The sequence below is a fragment of the Berghia stephanieae genome, chromosome 1 (genome assembly GCF_034508935.2).
Source record: "Berghia stephanieae isolate SIO BIC M18660-M18661 chromosome 1, UCSD_Bste_1.3, whole genome shotgun sequence".
NCBI lineage: Eukaryota > Metazoa > Mollusca > Gastropoda > Nudibranchia > Aeolidiidae > Berghia > Berghia stephanieae.
The window spans coordinates 71,145,171-71,157,339 of NC_088360.1; the positions used below are offsets into that span (position 1 = coordinate 71,145,171).

The 12,169-nt window shown below is 29.6% G+C and overlaps 1 protein-coding gene across 2 annotated transcripts in view; it reads right to left on the reverse strand.

Moving 5' to 3' along the window:
* The window catches only part of LOC144981008 (homeobox protein Nkx-2.4-like), a 43,493-nt gene extending 31,744 nt beyond the window's left edge, over positions 1-11,749 (reverse strand). The window contains exon 1 of one of the 2 annotated variants that reach the window (XM_078929081.1): positions 11,564-11,749. The gene's annotated coding sequence lies outside the window, so the exon portion shown is untranslated. Of the gene's footprint in view, positions 1-8,377; positions 8,911-11,563 lie in introns of those variants that run through there. The other variant, XM_078929072.1, reaches the window with a different exon arrangement.
* Positions 11,750-12,169: the final 420 nt, after the last annotated feature.

Genomic DNA, 12,169 nt, shown 5'->3' on the forward strand with positions numbered 1-12,169 from the left:
AAATGTTTTATATATTATTTTATTTCTTATTTATTTGTTATCACCATTGACAAATTCTAACGATAATGAATGAAAACTGAATGAATATTTTAGCTCCATATAATTATGTTGACCCACTATCCAGTCGACCTCTATCTTTCATCTATCTGTTATAAAAGCCACTGATTTACTGAATATCTGATTTATTGGGAAGAAAATATAACGAGAGACTGCATTTAGCCGACACAAATCGTTTTTTTATTGGTACGTATATCCAATTAATAAAGAGAAATTAAAACGTTCAAATCTGAATCATGCCCAATGCGCTGTACATAGCCCCATCTCCAACGACGATCTAATGGAATTAAATTAGTATTTATCGTGATCAACATACTTATCATTTGCAGGTCTGATAACCCAAATGTTTATGGGCTCATTGTAGTCATGAAAATACACCTCAAACCAACGCAAAACATTGTCAATTACAACAATGTTAAATCAAGCCCATAATTGCGTTGGGTGATCAGACCTGCAAATATGTACACGTCGATCGTGATCCTATGAAGAAAATCATATTTGCTCTTATTGGTTAATATAATATAGTAAACAATAAAGAAACAATTCAACTCATAAATCAGTGAAGGGATAATGGACGAAATATGAAATTATGATATAGAAAAATAAATATAAACATATAGGAATAAAATGTATATATATATATATTTTTATTGTAAGGACAAATTATAAATGGAACAGTTTACATTTTATAACCAAAGACAACAAAAGTATAATGCACTTCAAAAATACAATGGACAGACAACTGCTCAGTTCTATAGTATAAATTTGAATTTGATGAATTCGATTTTCATTGATATAATTTTAAAATTATTTATGATGTAAATGATGATAATAATTATGTTCATATCCCTGAATTTTTAACCTGAACCTTTCATTGTTTTTCACAGGGTATTTAAAAGCATAATTTGAACCTAAGCAACACTTACTATGATGTGTTATGTTAAATGAATAAATAAATAAATAAATAAATAAATAAATAAATAAATAAATAAATAAATGAATGAATAAATAAATAAATGAATGAATAAATAAATAAATAAATAAATAAATAAATAAATAAATAAATAAATGATCAGTGAGATTGACAGTGATTTATAATTTATTCCTTAAACTAGCCACATGACACCACATAATAAATAACATGTCAAAAGCAGACTTGTCTACTTGAAATGTCAAAAGTTCGTAATAGTTTGGTGATAAACATTGTAGTCAACAATTTACCCCCAAAATGGTTCAGTAGCACTTTAAAAATCTTAAAATTATGTAGTCTGTCATCGACTTTCATTTCCAATAAGATTTAATGACCTAAAGATCCTCATGATGTTCTGAAATTGGAGCCAAAATTTCCTAATTCTTCGAATTTTTCGTAATTGTAGGCAGGACTGCAAAGGGTAAAATTCGCCTGGAAGGAACTCTCTGCACTCGTAATCTGAAAAACCAAATTCTAAAAAAAATTGGCCAGAAATATTGTCCTTTAATTATCGATCGATTAAAATTGTGTTCATTTCAGAGCCAATCAGTATCTAAAATCTTGAATGTTTCGAACTATTCACTTGTTGAATGATATTAGATTCAAAACAAAGAATGTGTTCTCTGGATAGTTTAAAACTTCAATAGACCTAGAGTTGTTTTATCTTAGATTCCAATACGACCACTTAATGTTTTCTTACTCATATGCTTAATGATCCATCAGTGATATTATTGATAGACCATAATAGTGTATTTTTCATATTATCAAAGGCATTTAAAGGATATGATCATTGATTAAGCATTTAATCATGTTATGTTATGTTATAGTAAGTTATGCGCTTCCATCTCATTCAAGTGTGGCAATGTGTTTATAGTGCTGTATCAATGAACAGAATGCATGGCCGCCATACGTTTTGTAGAATTACGAAACTTTTGGCTCCAATTTCAAAACGTCATGATTATCTGATCTCTAAGTCATTAAAAATTATTAAAATTGAAAGTCATGCCAGAAAACACAATTCTAAGGATTTTAAAGTGTAATTTAATCCTTGTGTGCGTAAATTGATGATTTTAAAAGTGGACCAAAGTGTGAGGTGGTCCAAATCACCCAAAATGATTCTCCCAGCTCAGTGATGTCTAATGGCCACAAAAACCGAGAGTATCGTGTTGCAAACATCATGAAGTAAATGCAATAGGTAAAATACTTGTCCATTGTCTAGCGACTTTAATGTTTTAATCGTCCTAAAAATAACTTTTATGTTCAAGACTTTATTTTAGGCCATTAGCCAATAACCGACGTGTACATATGCAGGTCTGACATCGGAACCCACTTATGGGCCTAGTTTAACATTGTTGTAATGAACAATATTTTGCGCACTATTTTTGGAGATTCTCATAACAACAATGAGCCCATAAGATATTGGGTTATCAGACCTGCAAAGAAGTGCACGTCGCCAGTAACCATAACATCTCTCCGAATAAATGATTATATCATTTACAATAATAAAAGAATAACATTCTTTTAGTAATCACATATGGCTAAACACAACAGCAACAAGAACAACAACAACAACATAAATAATATATATAATAAATAATAATAATAATAATTAATAATAATTAATTAATACAATAATAATAAAATAATAATAATAATAATAATAATAAATAATAATAATATAATAATAATAATATAATAATAATAATAATAATAATAATAATAATAATAATAATAATAAATAATAAAATAATAATAATAATAATAATAATATATAATAATAATAAATATAATAATAATAATAATAATATAATAATAATAATAATAATAATATAATAATAAATAATAATAATAATATAATAATAATAATAATAATAATAATAATAATAATAATAATAATAATAATAATAATAATAATAATAATAATAATAATAATAATAATAATAATAATAATAATAATAATAAATAATAATAATAAAAATAATAATAACAATAATAATAATAAAATAATAATAATAATAATAATAATAATAATAATAATAAATAATAATAATAATAATAATAATAATAATATATAATAATAATAATAATAATAATAAATAATAATAATAATAATAATAATAATAATATAATAATAATAATAATAATAATAATAATAATAATAATAATAATAAAATAATAATAATAATAATAATAATAATAGATGATGATGATGATGATAATATATAATGATGATAATAATAATAATAATAATTAATAATAATAATAATAATAAATAATAATAATAATAATAATAATAAATGATAATATAATAATAATAATAATATAATAATAATAATAATAATAATAATAATGATAATAATAATAATAATAATGATGATGAATGATGATAATGATGATAATGATGATAAAAATAATAATAATAATAATAATAATAATAATGATAATAATTTTACTTGTCCAGTCGACAGGTCTGAGTTAGCCACCGTGTCTATCTGGTATCGATGTCGAATCAAAACGGTTTGGAACAATGGACCAATGGAGTTTTGTGTCAAATAAGTATTCACAATAACAAAGTGTAAGATATCGAAGGAACGAAGTTGACGTCGCTCAACTCTTTGTTATTGTTTTTCGTCAGTCATGTCTATGACTAGTTCTCACTAAATCGTATCAATCAGACTATAAACGGTCAAGGTTGCACACAGTGTTTTGTACTTTGGGTCGCGATGAAATTGAACTAAAGCCACTATATTATTATTATTATTATTATTATTATTATTATTATTATTATTATTATTATTATTATTATTATTATTATTATTATTATCATCATCATCATTATCATTATTATTATTATTATTATTATTATTATATTATTAATTATTATTATTATTATTATTTTATTATTATTATTATTATCATCATTATTATTATTATTATTATCATTTTATTATTATTATTATTATTATTATTATTATTATTATTATTATTATTATTATTATTATTATCATTATTATTATTATTATTATCATTATTATTATTATTATTATTATTATTATTATTATTATTATTATTTATTATTATATTATTATCATCATCATCATATTATTATTATTATTATTATTATTATTATTATTATTATCATTATTATTATTATTATTATTATTATCATTATTATTGTTGTTGTTGTCTTTATTAGTATTATTATCTTTATATTATTGTTATTATAATTAATATTATCATCATTATTATTTTTATCATTATTATTATTATCATCATCATCATCATCATCATCATCATCATCATCATCATCATCATCATCATCATCATCATCATCATTATTATTATTATTATTATTATTATTATTATTATTATTATTATTATTATTATTATTATTATTATTATTATTATCATTATTATCACAATCATCATCCTCCTCATCATCATCATCGTCATTATTATCTTATTATTACTACTACTACTACTACTACTACTACTACTACTACTACTACTACTACTACTACTACTACTACTACTACTACTACTACTACTACTACTACTACTACTACTACTACTACTACCACCACCATCACTACTACTACTACTACTACTATTACTACTACTACTATTACCACTACTACTACTACTACTACTACTACTACTACTACTACTACTACTACTACTACTACTTCTACTACTACTACTACTACTACTAATACTACTACTACTACTACTACTACTACTACTACTACTACTACTATTATTGTTACTATGACAATCATCACCATCATTATCATCTCATCAACATCAGTAGTTTAAATTCATTGAATAGGTTATATTCGATTAGCCATACGTAATATTCTATAAACAAATACTGTTTAACATTGTTAGGAAACAAATCATTGGACTGTTTTACAACCAGGAAAATTAGATACCCACAATGTGGTTCTTCAGAGCCACGAGGCCAGTGGAGCTGAAGTATATTTCCGTTTCTGTTGTTAAAAGGACAATAATGATTTCTTGTCACCCGTTGGATAAAACCAACGTGTACATAATATTTACAGGTCTGACATCCTTATGGGCCTAGTTTAACATGGTTGTAATGGACAATATTTTGCGTCCTATTTTGATATTTCCATTACAACAATGAGCCCATAAAGAATTGGGCTAATAGATCTGCAAATTAGTACACGTCGGATGAAACTAATATGTTGCCAAGTACTTTCCGTCAAATCTTAAAGACCCAGCCATCTAATCACAGATGTGAACATATAGGTGGGTCAGAAGAAAAGAAAAAAAAAATCTCTTCTACAAGGGGACCGATTTCACTGCAAATGAATGGGAATCTAGGACTTTGTATAGTAGTCGCTGATGGGAAACCATTGTTAACGAGGCGATTTACTCTAACAACTGAGTCAAATAAACCTTCATCTAACCACAGAGTTGTGGATAGTGATCTGACAAATAAAATATAATACAACGCATAACAAAAATGATTATAAATAAATAGAGATGTCTAGATGGATGAATAAGTAAATTGTAATAATAAGTAAAGAAATAAATGAACAAATAGATACATTAATAAATTAATAAATAGATCAGTAAATAAATAAATAAACCTTTTTGTATTTCCTGCTTGCATTTTTACAAATTGCTGTTTTATCTAAGATTGTATCATCTAAAACTTCTCATAACATTTTGTATCTCTCGCTCTCTCTTTGTTTGTTGTTATTTGTTATTTGTTTTGTTTGTCTTTTTTATATTTATGAGGGTTTGGAGTTTGTTGTTTTTTGTTTTTTTGTTTGTTTGTTTGTTTGTTTATTAGTGTTTGTCCTCGTTTCATTTTTTCTTTTCTTTTTTTTCTTCGCTTGTAAGTTGCTTGATTTTACTTTTTGTTTTGTTTTGTTGTTTCGTTTTATTTTTTTGATTTTCATGTTTTTACCAGGCCTGCCCGCCACAGGCAACAAATTCAAACTTTTAATATCCATATGTCAAGATGAATATTGGAATAAACTCAAAACTGCAACAAACTGCCATTTGAAGACACTTAAGACTTAAATATTATGGGTAATATAGTGTAATATGATTTGGCTAAAAATCCATTTTCTAGAAGAATAACAATATTTTTTATCGCTTTTCCTCATAAACTTGGTTTAAAAATCTGGTTTTGGAAGAGAAAGTCCGGAGTTGTCCCAATTTACCCTTTAAAATCTGTATAATTTGATACCGATTAAAACTTAGACGTGACAATATAATTGTTCGAAAGTTTAGAAGGAATAAATATGAATCCGTTATTTTTGTCTTCTATAAAGGTTTTTTTCTTTTAAATGATAATATTTGATATTGAATTGTCATACTTTAAAGTAGTCTTTCAGGGCCATGGCGCCGGAGTTTATCCCTTTTCTATAGCGTGAAACCAACAGTAGCAATTGCTTGCTATCTTTGGATAAATTACACCGTTTAAACATCATACCTATTATACACGGCATTCAAGGATAACATCCTTTATGCTATCATCAATGTTGAATATTTGTATAATAATGTTATAACCTGCTTGCATTCTGATATGAAACAAACTTTTCATTCAAATTTACATCTTCTAAGTTTGATCCCCCCCCCCCCTTCTCCCTTTATTTTATTTTATTTTTTTTTTGTTTAAATTTATCTTCGGTGCGCACTTCCCCAACAACGTTGTATTTAGTTGTTTCTTTTTAAAATGGAGATTTCAAACTTCATAACTTTTCTCTTTTTGTAATGAGTTGACTGCGGAACTATTTATAGAGCTTGGGACTGCACGCCACTGATTCGGAACTTCGATTATAAGTCAGATTTTTAATTATTTTTTTTTAAAGAACCCCCCCCCCCCCCCCTCTCTCTCTCTCTCTCTCTCTCTCTCTCTCTCTCTCTGTGTGTGTGTGTGTGTATATGTGTGTATATGTGAGCGTGTGTGTGTGTTTGTCTGTCTGTATGTGTCTCTATCCCACTATGAATAAATAAAATGCTCGGTCTAACATAGATTATAGATCTTTTGGAAAGTACTTGCTTATTTTCAAAGGTTGAAAGGCAATTATTATGTTAAATACAACACCACTATTATTATTATCTGTACAAAATATTATTATTAATACCTATTCCATGGGCCCCAAGGCCCTACGGCAGGACTTAACATCTTTTTTTTTTTGTCTTTTGTTGTTGTTGTTTTGTTTCATTTTTAATTGTTTAGACAAACAAGATCGATCTCATCAGCGCTGATGTTTTGATCCCTTCACGAGGGACGTAATGAGTAAATAGAGAAACAGCTGCCATACGAAACTAACTCATTGTCAGCTTTATTGTTTGGAACGATCTGTCTATGAATTGGTTGATGTTTTATCATTGACAGCGACCAATTAATGTAATTGGAAATGGAAAATGACTAAATTAATTTGCGTTTATTTTATTTAAAGCATGATGACGGGTTATTTTTTTGCAGGTTGTACTTTAAACCTGATTTTTTCATTTTAGGTAAACCATGATTTAAAAAAAAAAATTATAAATAGTATTAGATTATAATAAAACAATAATGACATTATGATGATAGTAAAAACCTTGGGCCTTCCTTCTAAACAACATATAATTAGATATTCGTTACCATAAATAAAGGAACGTTATTTTTATTCAGCCTCTCTGGAAATTGCCAATTGTTATATTATTTTGTACCAATCAAAAAGTAAATACAATAAGATTTGACATTACTTTTGTTTTATTGTATTAGTTTAGTAGCGTGACTATTTTCGCTTACAGCATAGATAATTTTTTTTAAAGAAAGAAAATGACAACTCTTATTTTACTTAAAACATTTTCTTGTCTGAATTATTTTTCGGAATTACATTAATCCGGCAAAGTGAAAGAGAAATATAAATGTAGTTGTTTACTTTTCGGGAACGTGTAGAGAGGCTGTCGTCCCGACTCAAATACTTCTACGTACAATGATTGTTTCAGCGCAACCAATGATCTCAACCAATGTCAGCGCCAGAACCGTTTCACCAATCTTGTAAAAGGCAGGGTTGTTTTGACATTGTTATTTCTTCCACCAACAAATTCATTCAGAATTAAAGTAAAATCATAACTTGTTTTGATTTGAAATTTTATTCGATCTTGACATCGAAGGTGAACTGACTTCTGGTGATTATTACAAAATGTATTTGCCTATCTTGTTTTTTTTTTTTTTTTATTGTTTTGTTTTAATCAAAAGAGGTGTCGCAAAAAAAAAAAAAAAATACAAGGAATGAAATACACATTTAGAACTTGCAGAGAGAGAAAAGAATAGATAGACAATGACACAATCAGCACACAACGATTAAAGGGACTTACCTTTCTTTGAGAGTTCTCAATGCGCACGTGAGTGGTCAAGACATCTCCTCACACTGAATTGGGTGAGTATGAAAAAAAAATCAGCACACTTATCCTTCGCATCAATGAAAGTCAAAACGTTGTCCAAGAGTTTCAGGAAAAACTAATCTTAGCCACGACAATAATCAAAGAGGATCAACACATCAAATTGGCATCAGCGGTAAGAACTATCAATGTCTCTAAAATTATTTCGCTATTCACGAAAAGGCATCCAAACAATAAAAGAACACAAAGTTTGAAGAATTGGAGCGATTGTCCTCAGAATCTCTCAAGGAAGATCTTGAAATCTGTTCTGCTACAGGATGGGTACCTCTCCTGGCCTATATCGAGGTGGTCCTAAGCACCGAGAACCGGTACTCCAACGGGTACTCTCAGAATGCTTCAGTAGCCACTATACTGCATAAAGTCTTGAGATTGGGGCACCACAAGGGTCTTGACTAAAATGGCTACAACAGCTTTTCAACCGCCAATAAATGAGTGTCTAGGCACAAGACGAGGAGGTGTTTCATGTTTTTGATGACGGGCTAGGGATTAGATCGGCCTTCATTCGTCCTACTACGTCCTGCCGTATCGTGCCACACACACACAAACACACTCGATATATCTCTCTCAGACATAACAATACACCAATTGTACGGGTAGGGGTGGTGAAGGGGGTGACATTCGTATACAAGACATAACAATAGAGCGATATCAGCGCGCTTGTGTTACTGGTCGGGGTCTGAAGACTGTATCGACCTGGGGTCTAGGCTAAGCTCCTCCCCTATTTCTACCCGAGTAGAGCCTGACGAATGGTGAGAGCTGGCTAGAGGACCTGTGAAGCAGCGGTGAGTGCCGATTGAGTGAAGCCTGAGAGAGCCAATGAGAGCGCTTGCCCGGTGTGCTCCAGGGAGTCGACACAGTGTGCACGGATTTGAGATGAACGCTTGTCAGCGACTTTATTACTGTTGTCTGTCATCCGAGGGGGCTTGGAGTGTTTTTACCCGTCTCTTGCCAATGTCTTGCTTTCTTTCTCGAGTATGGCGTTTGGAAAAATTAAATGCTTTTCAGGGGAAAACAGCAGTCGTATTATAAGATTTCATTTATAAATGTCAGAAAGAGTGTGTTGTTACGTATTAATTAGATTTTAATTGGACATTCGTATATTCAGGCGTAACAACACATTGAGCTGATGTGCTTTAGATTTAGCGTCTAGATACGTACATTATATATCTATATAATAAATTTTAAACTTTCAATTATATTCAGTCTTATAGTCTTATAGGAGGTGACACCTCAATTTTTAAATTAATCCACGCTTGCGACAAGAAAATCATTTTTTTTATAACAATTAATTAATTATTCAGTCAATTGATTTATAGATAAATAATTGTTTTCAATGGAAAATAAAATAAAACAAAAAAAAAAAAACATAAAAAAGAAGAAAGCGACAAAATACAAGTATTATGAACATGTGGCAACTAAAAAAAATAAATTTTAAAAATGGACAGAAAGAAAAGAATGAAAGAAGAAAGACGGGCAGAGAGAAAGAAATGGGTGTCGGGAAAAAAATGTTATGTTCATAATAAACATATTACAGAATAAGAAAGTAATGAACAAGAAAAAAAAGGGGTGGGGAGGGGGGGGGGGGTATTATTCATTTCCTCACATACGACCAAATCTTTGTATGAAAACAATGGAACAAGGGGGAAAGACTATTTTTTATATAAAGGTAAGACGTACAAACTAGATTAAGATTGAAGAAATATATAAGTAAAGTTAATGATTTAAGGAATAAGCGAATGAATCGAGGATTCAATATTTGAAAATTAATGAATGATTGAACGAATGAATGAATGAGCCATTGAATGAAAGAATGAATGATGAACAGACCGACAAATGGATGAGCGAATGAATGAATAAATGAATGAATGATGAACGAACGGACGAATAAATAAATGAATCAATCAATCAATAAATGGGTATAAGATGAAAACAATAAATGTTGCTGCTCTGTTTACAATAATATGCTTCAGTAAACTTTCCAATGTTTACATGACATCGTGAATTGACCAATGACCAAAATGTTGTTTTTATAGGGAGAAATAATCCAACAATTGAGATTTTCTATAACTTTTATTCTTTCGGCGTTAGATTGTCCAGTTTTGTTGTTGTTTTTGGTTGCTTTTATTTTATTATGTTGTGTTTATTGTTGTTCTTTTTTGTGTTTTTTTTTTGGTTAGTTTTCTTTTAAAAAATTTAGTTTGTTGTTTTGGGTTTTTGTTTTTTTTTTTTGTTTTTTTATTTATTTGTTTGTTAGTTTTTTCTTTATTATTATTTTTTTTTTATTTATTTATTTTTTTTTTTTTTGATTTTAAAGATGATTTGTTACAGGTCGCATGCCTCATCTAACTAAAGTCTTTAACTTTTGAGCTTATAATAATATCAAAACACTTAAAATGTAGAAAAAGACATAGTGCCCGTAAGGCATTTGTATTTTTAGACATAGATAACGGGTACTCTTTTTACACCTGAGCGTGGTCGGGGTATGAGAGTAAAGAGCCCTTTAAGAAAGAGCTGAGACTTCACGTAGAACTGCCCAATTGAAATTTCAAAAATTCGTATTTTCCAAGGGGAAAAAAATCACTTAAAAAATTCAGAAAAACAAATAATTAGCCCTCAATATTATGATCCAATCCAAAAATGCTCAAAGTCCTGAATATAGTTTATGAGGAACTAAACTTTTCTTTTCAACAAGATTTATTGAGTCAAAGAGGTGAAGGTGAATGCAGTTCTGTAGCTGGAGATAAAAATTCGTGACTTACTTAACTTATGCCTCTCGGCTCCTGGCGAAGCATAGGGCCTCTTCCATCTTTTTCTGTCCTTGGCACAGACCTTTGCCTCACTCCAAGTAAGATTGGATACTCACTAAATCTTGGTGAAGGCTTCTCCTCCAAGTCTCTTTTGGACGCCTCTTTTTTGCCTCACTCCAAGTAAGATTGGAGACGCACTAAATCTTGGTGAAGGCTTCTCCTCCAAGTCTCTTTTGGACGCTCCCCCCCCCCCCCCCCCCCCCCCCGTTTCCTTGCTTCATTTGAGAGCGTGCTGTTATAATATTAATTCTATGAATTTTTCGTAGTACAGTACCTACTAGGCAGGTCAGCTTACCGTTGCGCTGCTGACAGCGTAGAGAATACAGGACCTCCTTGTCTGTGGCTGACAGCAGGTCTCGACCCAGGGACCCACGGCTACATGATGTTCAGTGATACTTCCGTACTCTTCGGAAAAACACATTTTGGCCAGAAAACTTGTTGTACAATCGGTTGATTAAAATGACCCTCATCTTGCAAAAAAAAAAAAAAAAAAAAAAAAAATTAAAAAAAAAACAGCAACTGTCAAGCCTGAGACTTCACCGGGTGAGGTCGAATTTCACTGGGTTTATTTTTTGGACTCCTCTGCCCACTCAACAGTGATTGTTTAACTGGGTCTGTTGTTAGATCTGTCAGAAAGTACTTTGCGATAGAATAGCGCCCTATCAGAAGGGTAGCAAGCAATTATTATTGTCGGTTTTACCCTATAGAAACAGGAATAAACTCCCGCTCCATGGGCCTTGGGTTCTGAAGGACTACTTTATTATTATTGCTTATTTGGCTTATGCCTCTTGGCATTAATAATAATAATAATAATAATAATAATAATAATAATAATAATAATAATAATAATAATAATAATAATAATAATAATAATAATATGCATTCCTACATCCCGTTAGAG